This window comes from Artemia franciscana, chromosome 12, assembly GCF_032884065.1.
Source record: "Artemia franciscana chromosome 12, ASM3288406v1, whole genome shotgun sequence".
Lineage (NCBI taxonomy): Eukaryota > Metazoa > Arthropoda > Branchiopoda > Anostraca > Artemiidae > Artemia > Artemia franciscana.
Window position 1 is genome coordinate 11,581,543 of NC_088874.1, and position 14,507 is coordinate 11,596,049.

General features: G+C 34.6%; 1 long non-coding RNA gene across 2 annotated transcripts in view; it reads right to left on the reverse strand.

The window, feature by feature from the left end:
* Positions 1–14,507, reverse strand: part of LOC136033685 (uncharacterized) — a 113,807-nt gene that overhangs the window by 26,086 nt on the left and 73,214 nt on the right. Inside the window, exon 1 of one of the 2 annotated variants that reach the window (XR_010618991.1) lies at positions 2,413–2,474. The exons of the other annotated variant lie outside the window; for it this stretch is intronic. This is a non-coding gene — a long non-coding RNA (uncharacterized LOC136033685). Of the gene's footprint in view, positions 1–2,412; positions 2,475–14,507 lie in introns of those variants that run through there. 2 annotated transcript variants of the gene reach the window in all.

Consider the following 14,507-nt stretch of genomic DNA (forward strand, 5'->3'; position numbering starts at 1 on the left):
ATTCAACCATCTTTAAACCATTATGTGGCTGCAAACTACAATGGAAAGTGGTACTTTGGACTTGTTAAAACTGTGTTTCATGAAGAAGAAGATGCTGAAATTCTTTTTCTTCACCCTTCACGGCCTGCTGCCAGCTTTTACTGGCCTCAAAGAGAAGACTTGTGCATAATACCTTTGGAGCACATTATCAGTCAGTATAGTTGATCAAGCACTGTAATCAAGTAGTACTGGCAGAATGGACTACTTCAAAAAAGAGTGTATCAGAAAAACAGAAGAGTGTTCGATGAAGTGGAAAAAATATAACAAGCAGAACTAATAACTGCTGTAAAAGATATTGATTCTTAGACTTCAGTTTTTATTTTATTTCACATTTATTACAAGTAAGTAAACCACAAATTTATAATTTCTTAATAATATTCTACTTTTTGGAATATTAACTAAAAGTGTGAAAAAGCCATAAATCTTTTTTGTTCATATGTTAGCCTATGTATCTAGGAGTATGCAAAAAAAATGAACACTTTACCAGGTCTGAGACCTGAGATATTGCAATTTTAGTAAATCCCAGCAATGGTTTACAAATAAAAAATATATTCTGATTATAGTATTTTTATTATTTTTTGGAGTTGAGAAAGGTTAGTGAATGTATTTTTTCTTGATTTTAAATATTTTGATCAAATATTATGCAAAGTTCCATGGTGATATCTAAAATAGTTTTCAAGATAATATTTTTTTAAGCTACAGTTACATTGTACAAGTACAAGTTACTACAGTACAAGTTACATTGCAAGATGCAAAATCCAAGGCCTAAAATTGCATTAAATCAAGAAAATAAAAAAATTTGTAGAAAAAAACTATAAGAGATAGAGAAATAAAATTTGGTATTTATCAATAGGATTGCAAATGCAACAATTGTGCCAAGTTTCATCAAAATCTAAAGAGGTGGCTGTCATGACCTGGTGGACTTGACATGGAATGACCCACTGTCCACCACAAAATAAACTGATGCATCCCTACCCACATAAAAGATATCACATTTCTTATCCTTAGATATATCACTGCAAGGATGGTCATTAATTAAGCAACTAGGATAGAATATAATGGGTATTTCAACTTTTGTGATTCATTTGTTATTTTGTTTTTTGACCCCATTTGAGGACCTTTATTTACACTAAGTCTTTGTGAAATTCCTTACTCATATTTTTTTACTGTGTGAAGACACATTATCAGTCAGACAATGATAGTTGATGAGCCTATCAGAACAATTGGTTATGCTGCTTCATTTGGGATAGCATAAAATGTTATATCATGAAATTTTGTTTAACATAGAAGACTTGAACTGCTTAATAAACAACTCAAACTTCCAAAGAAGTAAAAAAAAAACAAAAAAAATGGGTAAATAGTACAGAAATAGAACAATAATGATAGGTGGTATTAAGCTTACCTAACGTAGTAAAAAAAGGCAGGATGGCATCAGAGAATATATTAGAAATAGAATAGTTTAACTAGTGATATTAAAATTATTGGAGACCCCCATGTATTTAGAAAAATCATTCAGTAACTGCTTTTTGTAGAATATGAGGTGTGACTGATTAATATATTTACTGTTGGGTTATGTTGATATGATGTTCCTGGAGGTAAAGTAAATAAAAGATTTTTTTAATATTTATTGTTAAGTGTGATTATATTAGTTATGTCAGTGGCCAAGTATTCTTTTTGATTTAAGGATTTTGTTTTCTCTACCTCTGCTGTGGAAAGACTTTGCTTTTTTAGGGAGATAGCAATATTTTTTTGGCATATTATGAGTTAAATCAATAAATCCTTCTCCTTTCAATAGGGCCTAGTATACAAGAGATTGCAAGATTCACCAAGTGAAATAACTGTCTGAAATAACTAAACTGATTTTTAGGGTCATTGTCTTAAAATTTTCATATGGGAAAGGGTAAAATAAGGTAAAACCTATTTCTGAGCAATACGCCCATCCATTCAACTTCTGTACAGGTAACTTTGTAAAAAAAAATCCTGCATACATTCCCAACTCTCCCTTCAGGATAAAACTATGAAGCTAACATAAGAAACCCAATACAAATTTTAGAAGTTATTATAATGGTAAGCTTCCTATTCTTGCTTCTAGTTTACAGTTGGACCTACTCTAACTGTAGAAAAAAATACTAACATTCTGACAACTTATTAGCAATTCTTGAATTAATGGACTTCAAGGAATGAATTAATAAATCAATTTACAATACAGTGTGGTGTTTATTTAGAGCAGGAGTACTTATATACTAACATCCAACTAAGTTTTAAAATCATTTTCTAAATAACAGTTGGCAATAATGACACCACAGTTGTCTATTTACAACCATTTAAATTAGCCACCTAATGATTTCCCCATGTTTCCCTTACAAGAAATACAAATGATTGAAACAGATACAGCCCACCGCGCCCAAATTTTTTTAAGTTGCTGTTTATGCTGCTGTTTTTCAATGATTAAAATGAAACGGAATAATGAAAAACTTTAAAGATGGCTCAGATGGCGTTCGTAAAGTTTGGAAAGTTATCCGCAAAGCTCGAAAAGTTGCTTCGTTAACCTTCCTTAAACCTTTACGTGAGCAAGCATTAAAGTTAAACTTTAGTTAACTTTTTCGAAAAGTTCATAAAGATGACCAATATGAAAAGAGTTCCAGAGAAAACTTATAAAAGGATTTGGAAATGTGGAATCAGGAAACTGAAGATATGCTAATTTCTTTAGTCCAAGAACAATTCAAACCTTTTTTACTAGGCCACTCAAATGTAAATTGTTTTCCTACCATTTCAATTAAGAGTGAATTTTCTTATGAGATTAGAGGACAACTACCCAGCCCCACCCACTGCCAATTTTAAGTGCCCCCTCTCCTCAACACTGATCAAAATTTTGGGATCGTCGGTTTGCTCATACTGGTCAGAAGGTCTAATAGCTATACTTTCAGAGATGCAATGCCCCCCTCCCAAATCCCCGGGAAAGGATTTCAATTATTGAATTTGCCCATTGTTATCGCGCAGAATTTATCATTAGGAGAAGGAGAAATATTTGATTCTGGGTGTATCCGAAAAGGCTAAGGGTATAAAGCTTAAATTATGGAGGATGTTGAATGGTTTGTTATGCTAAATCAAAAATACCATTCAGTTTATCAAATAAGAGGGTATTTTAAAAACGGCTGAGGGTATTAAGTTGAAACTTAAAGGACATGTTGAAGAGGATGTTGAAAAGTGGTTGGAGGGCCACCAGCCCTCTCTAAGGACCTTTTTAGCTGTCTTTCTTTCAAAAATATTCCATATTATTTAGTAATAGACATTTTGTTCAAGATAGTCATAAGCTTCAACGACTAATAATATGGGGATGACATAGCCCCCCACAACTTTGAAAAACGACACCGAACACATTAAAACACACTGTGTAAGTGCTGGTTTTCAGAAGGACGTACCATCAATATATAAGGAATGTCTAAGGGTATTAAGTTGAAAATTTTAGGGGACGTCGAAAAGTTTTTGGAGGGCAGCAAGCCGCCTTGCCCGTTTTAGATGCTCCCTTCTCCCATCACTAATAAAAAGTTTGGAAAACCTTTTTTGTTCAAAACAGTAACACTCCAGCAACTGTTTCTCCGCAGATGCAATCGCTCTCCTCCCCACCTTCCCCAGGACAAGGTTTACAGATTTTGCAATTTGCCCTCTTTTGCATGTAGGATTTATCTTAAAGAGATATATAAAGAGATCTATATTCTAGGTGTGTTCGAAAAGGGTAAGGGTGTTAAGGTGAAACTTTGGGGAATGATATGAAGTATGTTAAACCAAATTTAAAGATACTATATGCATCCTGTTATCAAAAATGTGTATATTCAATATCACATTAATAGAAGAGGGTATTAAGTTTAAACTTAATCAAAAATATGGAAAATTGAAGACCTTTAAATAAGATGCACAAAACGAGTTGGCTGTTTGTCGTAAAGAATGTACTAGTGTTGCCTATATTTGGAAAAGGCTTATTTGATTGTAATGTTGAGGAGGATGTTAAAAAGTGGTCAGAGGGCAATCGATCTCCCTAACATTCTCTTTTTAGCAGCCCTTCCTCCAAAGACATTTGATCAAACTTTTGGAATATCTCGTTCAAAATAGTCGAAAAGTCTAATAACTATATCTCCAGGGATGACGTAACCCCCAAACCCCCTGGGGTAAGTGTTTTAAGCTATATAATTCGTCAATTGTTTATATAAAGGGTTGTTTGTTGGGAAAATAGGGCAGGTTTGATCCTGAGTCTCCAAAAAGGCAAAGAATATTATGTTGAAATTGAAAATGTTGAATGGGTGTAAAATAAAATGAAAGCACACTGTGTGCAGGATGGTTGTCAAGAGGTCACAAGAGAAATGTTTTAAAAGAGCTAAGGGTATATACAATAGCATATAACCTCCAAACACTTTAAAATAACCGAAAAACCAGGTCGAAGCACATTCAATATTATAAATAATTACATTTTTTGACAAACCTCGTATCCTGATTCTTATAGTTCCATGGCTAATATTTATGACATTATTGTTTGTCCGAAGTACCCAAAACTATGGGACTTCAGTCGACACTAAAAAACCACTAAAGTGCAATAAAATAAACAAATATGAATAATGTTCATTCAGCTCTTGTATTTCGGACTATCAAACCCGTGAGCATAGCAATTAGCTAACTGAAAATTTTGATAGAAAGCATTTAGAAAAAAAGCAGTGGGGGGGGGTTGCATACAGTCTGATTACTCTTGACTTTTAAAAATTGATCTAGAGCTTCCTATTTAAACTGCAATTTCTAATCATTTGAGTTCCCTTCTAAGTTAATACGACCTTTTCTGTAAACACTTTATATGCCCTGGGGCATATAAGAATAAGAAGGAGATGACAATATGTCATCTCCGAAGTTAATTCAATGTACAACAATTACCCGAAGGTTCTGGTGGGCTGTGTTATTCCTGTAGTATTTGATGATCTTTGGTAAATTTTTAGCAAAATGGCTATAATGAAATTCAATCGGACCCTTTTGGGGAAAAGAGGGCTGGTGGAGGAAGCGAGGAGGGGTTATTGGAAACCAGATCACTTTTGACTCTTAAAAAGGGAATTAGAACTTTCTATTCCTAATCATTTGAGTTCCCCCGAGGTGTATACGACCACGTATTCCATAAGACTTTATATGCCCCCACGGTATAAATTACAACTCTTCCCCAGGATCTAGAGAGGGGGGAGGTTATGTTGACCCTGAATATTTTTTATCTGATCGTTGGCCTCTTTTGAACAAACTGGCAATGTCAAAATTTTGTTCCGATACATTTGCGGAAAAGAGGGTATGTTTGGGGAGGGGTTAGATACCTTCTGATCCCTTTTGACTCATAAAAATGTAACTAGAACTTTCAATGAGTCACCTCTGAAGTCCCTACGACCCCCCCCCCCCCTATATAAAAACCTTATATGGCCTAGGAAGATAGCTTATAACTGTTGCTCCAGTGCTCTAGGGGTTCGTGTCGACTCCGAAGTTTTCATTATTGCATTTTCGAGCTATTTTTAAAAAAATGGCTGACTCAAAATTTTGACCAAATGGGTTTAAAAAAGGACGTGGTGGGGGTAGGGTTGTTGTTCTTTGGTCTCTTTTGACTCTTTAAAAGTGAACTAGAGCTTTGAATTTCCAATCAAATGAGCCCTGTATAATGTTTATACAGATTATGTTTATACAGTTTATACAGACTGATAAAAATCAGTGCATACAGTCTGATTACTCTTGACTTTTAAAAATTGATCTAGAGCTTCCTATTTAAACTGCAATTTCTAATCATTTGAGTTCCCTTCGAAGTTAATACGACCTTTTCTGTAAACACTTTATATGCCCTGGGGCATATAAGAATAAGAAGGAGATGACAATATGTCATCTCCGAAGTTAATTCAATGTACAACAATTACCCGAAGGTTCTGGTGGGCTGTGTTATTCCTGTAGTATTTGATGATCTTTAGTAAATTTTTAGCAAAATGGCTATAATGAAATTCAATCGGACCCTTTTGGGGAAAAGAGGGCTGGTGGAGGAAGCGAGGAGGGTTTATTGGAAACCAGATCACTTTTGACTCTTAAAAAGGGAATTAGAACTTTCTATTCCTAATCATTTGAGTTCCCCCGAGGTGTATACGACCACGTATTCCATAAGACTTTATATGCCCCCACGGTATAAATTACAACTCTTCCCCAGGAACTAGAGAGGGGGGAGGTTTTGTTGACCCTGAATATTTTTTTTATCTGATCGTTGGCCTCTTTTGAACAAACTGGCAATGTCAAAATTTTGTTCCGATACATTTGCGGAAAAGAGGGTATGTTTGGGGAGGGGTTAGATACCTTCTGATCCCTTTTGACTCATAAAAATGTAACTAGAACTTTCAATGAGTCACCTCTGAAGTCCCTACGACCCCCCCCCCCCCCCCCTATATAAAAACCTTATATGGCCTAGGAAGATAGCTTATAACTGTTGCTCCAGTGCTCTAGGGGTTCGTGTCGACTCCGGAGTTTTCATTATCGCATTTTCGAGTTATTTATAACAAAATGGCTGACTCAAAATTTTGACCATATGGGTTTAGGGAAAAAAGGACGTGGTGGGGGTAGGGTTGTTGTTCTTTGGTCTCTTTTGACTCTTTAAAAGTGAACTAGAGCTTTGAATTTCCAATCAAATGAGCCCTCTATAATGTTTATACGAGCATCCCTTCTTTAAGAACCATATATGCCCCCAGAGAATAACTTATAAAGCTCACTCCCGGACCCTGGGGAGTTGTGCCGACCCTGAGTATTATTATCTGATGTTTCGACTATTTTTAACAAAATAGTTATCTCAAAATTTTTGTCGGATGGGTTTGGGGAAAAAGGGCTTGGGAGAGGGGGAGGGGCTAGTTGCCAGATGATCTCTTTTGACTCTTAAAAAGTGAAATAGAAATTTCAATTTCCAATCAATGAGCCCTCTTAAGTTTATTGGAGCATTCCTTTTATAACAACCATATATGCTCCCAGGATATAACTTACAACGCCTGCCCCCAGGCCATATGGGTTGTGCAGACCCTGAAGTTTTTGTTATAGGATTTTCAAACAACTTTAAAAAATGGCTATCTCAAAATTCTTATCCGATGTATATGGGAAAGAAGAGCGTGGGAGGGCTAGTCGCCCTCTGATCTCATTTGACTCTTAAAAAGTGAATTGGAACTTTCAATTTCCAATGAAATGAGCCCTCTCTGAGGTTTATACGAGCAACGGTCTATAAGAACCATATATGCCCCCAGGACAACTTAAAAAAACACACCCCCAGGCCCTGAGGTTTGTGTCGACCCAGGAGTTTTTGTTGAATGATCTTTTAACAACTTTTAACAAGATGGATATCTCAAAATTTTTATACGATGCATTTGGGGAGAAAATGGCGTTGGGGGTGGCTAGTAGCCCTCCGATCTCTTTTGACTCTTGAAAATGCCACCAGAACTTCTGATTCAAACCAAATGAGTCCCTTCTGAAGTTTATGCGATGACCCCTTCCATATGAAATGCCTTTGGGAAAAAAATGATGAAACATTAGAGCCGTATGGCCTTTGCTATAAGGAACGCCATAGCATCGCCTCTGATTGCGCTAAAAAGAAAAACTAATTTTCATATATTTTATGAAAATAAAAAAGATCGAATAAGATCTAATGTCTTCTTTAATAAAATATTTCAACATGAATAAGAAAGACTCTGAGCGTGTTGTCGATTTCACCTCTTTTTTTTCTCTCACCTTCTTGCACACATTCTTAGGGTCCCTATTAGGGTTTAAGTAATATCTACATGAAAACTATGATGCTAGTAATAACAACGTTTCTTTAGGATTTTTATCACTGAACTATGCAGAGTTACTTCCAAACGAGAAGATAGGGAACAGTTGACCAAATAATATACGGAATTTCAGTTGATGGCTAAAAATGTTCAGTCTTTTAGAATCTTGGTCAATGATCAACGGAATTACAACCAAAGAAAATGTGGTGAGAGTTCTCAGAAGTCAGAATGCAATTTCTTCAAAGAGAAGAATGGTAGATACCCCAATCAAAATATCAGCATTAAGTATAATAGCTCCAATTTTCAGCTTGGAGGAAATTTTCTTCCATGGAGGAAGAACAAATCCATGCTATAAAATTTTTGCTCAAGCCCCAACTACATCTCAAAAACTTGAGGTCCTGATATTTCTTGGAAAAAAGATTTCTAATGTCTTATTATCTAAACCTTTTCTACAATGCTATTAAAAAAATACATGTGAATGTGCCAATTAGTCTGATTGATCTTAGCACCATTTACATTGATTTATAGGTAAACATGACTTATGATTTTTTTGGAAAATCCCGCAAATGTGATAGGAGAAATTGTTAATAAAGCCCTTGTTATATGAAAAATTCAAACAGTGGACAACTTAAGGCATAACCCCTGATACTGTTTACGATATTTTCTTTGAGCATTCAATTTGTCCTTTATTTTATTTCGTCTTTCAGTCCATTACTTTTTCAAGATGTCGATTTTTGCTACGAATCTTCAGATCAAAAAAATTTATCTATCTATATATTAGTTATAACTGTATCTAACACCATTTTATTCCGAAATTCCAAATACAAGGTAAAAAAAATAATAATAACGGAACCAGAAATATAACATCATAGACCATCACCTTTAAGGTACTACTAACAACTCAGTACGGCAAAAATCGCCCAAGGAAATACATTTGAACATATCGCTGCAATAACCAACTCCATTCAGTTTCGATCTTAGTTCACTCCCATGGTATTCTCGCGAAATCTTTACTTATTATCTCTTCCTACTAGAGGCCTTCAAGGGCATCTTGCTTTGCGTTTTGCTCCAGCTGGATTAACAAAAAGCAGAACTTTTGGTTGCATATAATTCTTCATTTATAAAACGTACCCAAGCATTCTTGACCTTCTTTTTTCATTTATATCTTAACGTTACCGGGGAAACGGGATTCATTTATAAAACGTACCCAAGCTATCTTGACGTGCTTTTTTCATTTATATCTTAATGTTACCAGGACAATGGGATTCATTTATAAGATGTACTCAAGCCATATTGACGTTCTTTTTTTTTATTTATATCTTTACGTTACCAGGAAAACAGGATTCATTTATAAAACGTACCCAAGCCTTGGTGTTCTTTTTTTATTTATATCTTAACGGTACCAGGAATAAGGGGATGGACTAATGTTTTTATTTGTATAGCTTCTTGTTTAACTTCTTATACAACAAGCGTTGGAGAGAAAAAATAAGCCTGTCCAATTGGCTTGAAAAATTTTCAAATAGAAACTTTGAGAATTTTAAGACTGTGGGTGAATTTGTCCGTGTGGGCATGGTACATGAAGAATCCTTTTTTGATGAACTGCAAATATATTAAGGTTAGTGAGGTTTTTATTGTGTTTCTCAAATTCTCATAAAGATCTAAGTTTCCATTCTGTTACTGAAAACATGTAAATTATTTTCACATCTAACTCCAATCTTAATCCGATATTTGAATCAAACACATATTTGGAGTCAGTACAAAAACAAAATAATTTCTCCTATAAGCTCTTACACAAGTTGGTGTTTCTAGGGATGAAAAAAATTGAACCGAATGGAAATGGCGGCACTGAATCTTAGAGCGAACAGAAACTAAGCCATAAATAAAGTCCAACTTAAGACAAACAAAAATTACCATAAATGGGGGTGCGCTGTTGGTAGCCTCTCCACCTAAAAGTCTAGACTGTCATTTGCACTTTACTGAAAAGATGTAAATTATTTTCACATCTAACAGCAATCTTAATCCGATATTTGAATCAAATACATATTTAGAGTTAGTACAAAAAACTAAATCTTTTTTCCTCCAAGCTCTTGAACAAGTTGGTGTTTCTACGGATGAAAAAAATAAATAAACAGAATGAAACGGGCAGCAGTAAAACTTAGAGCGAACAGAAACTAAGTAATAATTGAAGTCCAACTTACAACAAACACAAATTACCATAAATGGGTGCGCTGTTGGTACCCTTCCCACCCCAAGGTCTAGACTGTCATTTGCGCTTTACCGAAATTTGTCAAACTGAAAGCTTTACTTAGCTAATATATCTTCTATAAAAGTGGATGGAATAGATTTAATAGGAAAGAAGAGATGAAAACTAATCAAAATTGGTACAATGGTAGACTATAGAAAGTAATTTGCTAGTATTATTATATTATAGTAATATATTTTCAAGAAAGTTGTATTTCTTTACACAACTTACAATTAAAAATAAAACTATTCAAAACAGCTCCTCGTTTGGTGTAAATGTTTGGTTTCACTTCTTCATTCGTAGAAATTTCAGTTCATTTTAAGTTTGACTTCTTATACAAATTAACTTATGCTTGTTTTAAGTTTGAATGTCAGTCTTCACATTTTGTTGCAGTACTTAATTCCCATGGACTTGGCCTGGTACAGAGAACTATAGTACATGATGCCACTTCACCCCTTATCATCGTGAGCGCGTCCACTGGGCACACATCAGAAGGTACTGTACCTCTGAAGTATCTTTAAGGGAATTAAAAAAAAAAAAATTAAATTTAAATAACATGGAGTCAAACTCTAAGTTAGAACCAAGTAAATTATAAATTGACAGAACTAATTATTCCAAATAAGAAAGCCAAATAGTTTAAGCAAAGAAAGTTTAGTCTTTAAAATAAGGAAAGAAATAAGTAAATAAAAGTAAGAAGTAAGAAAATAAGTAGAGTAAAGAAAGAAAAGTAAAGAAAGAAATAAGAGAAGCTTACTATACCAATACAAAGACCCCTTTGTTTCAGCAGTCGTGCTTTCGAAATCAAATTTAAAATGAATTTACTCTACAAACAAATTCCAAGGAAGAGGCAAAAAACAAATTTTGTGCAAAAACATCGCTTTTTTGTATCTTAACACATCTATCTTGGGCCATCTATAGTGAGTTCATAAAAATTGAATTTGAAGTTATGCTATAAAGTAGCTAATTCTTGACGGTTATATCAACAATTATATTATGTCCTACTCGGGTAGCTATTTCTTGTCATTCTAAGGGTAACCAGTTTGATCGTTGTAAGGGTAGCAGTTTTCTAAGGGTAGCGGTAGCGGTTTGATTCTAAGGGTAGCGGTTTGATCGTTGTAAAATCTATCTAACTGTGAAATTCCATTCAGCAAATGCGGTCGTTCAGCTAAACTAGCCTAGTCTTTTGATACTCTTCCGTTTCTCAGTCAGCCCATCATTTCCTCCTATTTCTCAGTCTCCTCTTCTTTCTTATCTCTTTCCCCAAAGTTCGACCGATTCCCTTACCTACATCGATTTCTCTCTCGCTAACTTTTAATTCGCTGAATCCTTACTTTGATATGGAGGATGATTTCCGCATTTCAGCCATTTATTGCTTCAACTACGACTGACAGTATTTGTAAATGCTATTAATAAATAAACATTAAAATAGATAAAAAAAATAAAATAAAAGTTGACAAAGCATCATGCTCTGACGAAGCATGAGGAATGAATTAAACCAGCAATTAAATAGAAACATTCAAGATTTTTAGACTAAAGGTAAAGTGGTATAGTTAAAATACCCAAGAATTTAGCGTAATTAGAGGAGAAATATCACAACACTCAGACCCTCTATCTAAGTGCATATTTATTATTCACTATATATTATTTGTTATTTATTATTTTATATTTATCATTATTTTTAATAATTTATATTTTTTATGTTCGGTTGTGTGTTGTGTGTTTGTTTCTGTGTTTGTGCTGTTGTATTGGTGATTCCTTTTTTCACTATATAAAACATACAAATAACGAAGCAAACTCAGTTTGACCCTATGGATCAGAATCAGGGCTGTTTGATCGAAGAAAAAAAGGAACAATTTTAGGCATCATCCCATTAATTTTACGGATATGCTATCATTTTACAATGAACAGTTCAATTTTCTTATTCTAATTACTTACCAACAAGGTTTCTAAACGCCGGATGCGAATTATCACCAATGACATCTATCTTCGAAAACACAGGAGATTCAACACGATAATTTCCGTACAGAAAATTCTTGATGTCATAGTTGGTACCTCGCTCCTGTTCACCAAACTGATTACAAGGAAAAGCCAAAACTTGAAATCTATATTCGAAGCCAAGTATATCTTGCATTCGTTTTAAAGCTTTATAATGAGAATCTGTAAATCCACGTTGACGACCAGCGTCACCTAAAAAAAGGATTATTGACAAAGAAATATAACAAGCAAACTTTAAAACGGAACCATTAAAACTGGAAGAAAAAGAAGAGGAAACGTCAAACGTTAATACTGCTACTTACTGCAGGAAAATAACCCCCTACCAATAGCAAGATAAGTAATATATGATCAAGTTCAGTGAATATTGACCAAATTGACACCCAAGTAAGTTAGTGATTACATAAGGCTTAGAATAATTGAGTGATACGGACGCATATGACCTGTTGTTAGAACGCTTCAAACCCCAAAAAACAACAACTTACTTCTAGGACCGATAACTTCTTCCAGAAGTTTTTCTTTAACTTCTTTTTAATTTCTCTCCGTTTGTCAAATAATTTACATCCTATGTCGGCGAATATTTCAATCAAGGAAGTTAGCACAGTAGAAAACCTCTAAAGATGTGAAATTATACAATGAGACTAATTTTGAGCGAATCATTATTATTTTTTTCTAGCAGGTATACTAGAGTATTTTTAGGGACTGCCCTTTCTTGAACTTCGAAAAAAAAATTCAGCTTCATTCAATACTAAATTTTTTTTTTAATGAAGTAAGTTTAATTAAATCTGAATATCTATAACTTTAGCACACAACTAGATAGCTAATTTTTTATTTGCAACAATTACATAGATAGATATGACAAACCAGTACACATGCCTGGAGGCATACTTTCGCACTGAAATGTTACACTACAAAAATAAAAACTAGCACTTACAATGTTGCACTAAAAAAAAAAAAAAAAAAAAAAAAAAAAAAAAAAAAAAAAAAAAAAAAAAAAAAAAAAAAAAAAAAAATGTTCTGGGTAGCGAAGTCCTAGCTCAAAGTTCTCCTCTCTTTCCTGCCATGATCTTTCTCAAAGGCCTATTTTGACCTGCCTTGGGCCGTAACGAGTTAATTGAAATAGGAATATATAGGAATAAATATGATAAATAGCAATATGATTATTAAATGAAACAAAAATACCGATTAAAAATAGTGAAGTGCAAAACGAGCTAGATAAAAGGAAAAGTGAACAAATGAGCCACGTACAAGCTGCGCTTACTTTTCTCCGTCAAGGGAAGATATTAGAAAAAATCTTAAGGAGAGGGGCTCAATATGACATGGGCATCAATAAGCAAAATCTTGGTAGAGGAAGGGGGTAATATAATAAAGGCGTTAATAATTGGCGCTTGTTCGATAATTGAACAAGAGCTTAGATGGCACTTGTGACAAGGTCGGAAGGGCCAAGAGCTCATATGATATGAGCTCTAGCAAAATTCTAAGAATCAATAGATTGCTTTAAAAGGAAAATCAGAGGCTTAATCCCGGTCGAGATTTAAAATAAGAGCTCTGAGTCACGAGGTCCTTCTAAATATCAAAATTAATGCAGATCCGATCACCCACTCGTAAGTTAAAAATACCTCAATTTTCTAACTTTTCTTCTCCCTTCAGCCCCCCAGATGGTTGAATAAGGGAAAACAACTCTTTCAAGTCAATTTGTACAGATCCCTCACACGCTTACCAACTTTCATCGTCCAAGCACGTCCAGAAGCACCAATGTCAATAGATCTGGTTTGGATTTGAAATAAGAGCTCTGAGAAATGAGTTCCTTCTAAATATCAAATTTCATTAAGATCCGGTCACCTGTTCTTAAGTTAAAAATACCTCAATTTTTCCAAATTAACGACCCACAGCTCCCCCAAAGAGAACGGATCCATACCAATTATGTCGTTCTCGTATCTATAACTTGTGCTTATTCTTCCCATCAAGTTTCGTCCATATCTCTCCACTCTAATCGTTTTCCAAGATTTCTGTTTTCCCCCTCCAACCCTCTATGTCCCCGGATCCGATTCGAATTGAAAATGGAGCATCTGACAGATAATATTCTTCTATATATTAAGTTTCACTAAGATCCGATCACCCATTCGTAAGATACCTCGATTTTCACGTTTTCCAAGAGTTCCGGCTTCCCCTCCAACTCCCTTCAATGTCACCAGATCTGGTCGGGATTTGAAACAAGAGTTCTAAAGCACAAAATCCTTTTAGATATCAAACTTAATTAAGATCTAATCACCCGTTCGAAAGTTACATATACCTCATTTTTTCAAATTTTTTCGTTTTACTCCTCCCCCCCCCAACTCCACCAAAGAGAGCGGATTCGGTCGGGCTATGTCAGTCATCTATCTTGGACTTGTGCTTATTCTTTCCACCAAGTTTAATCCTGATCTCTCCACATTAGC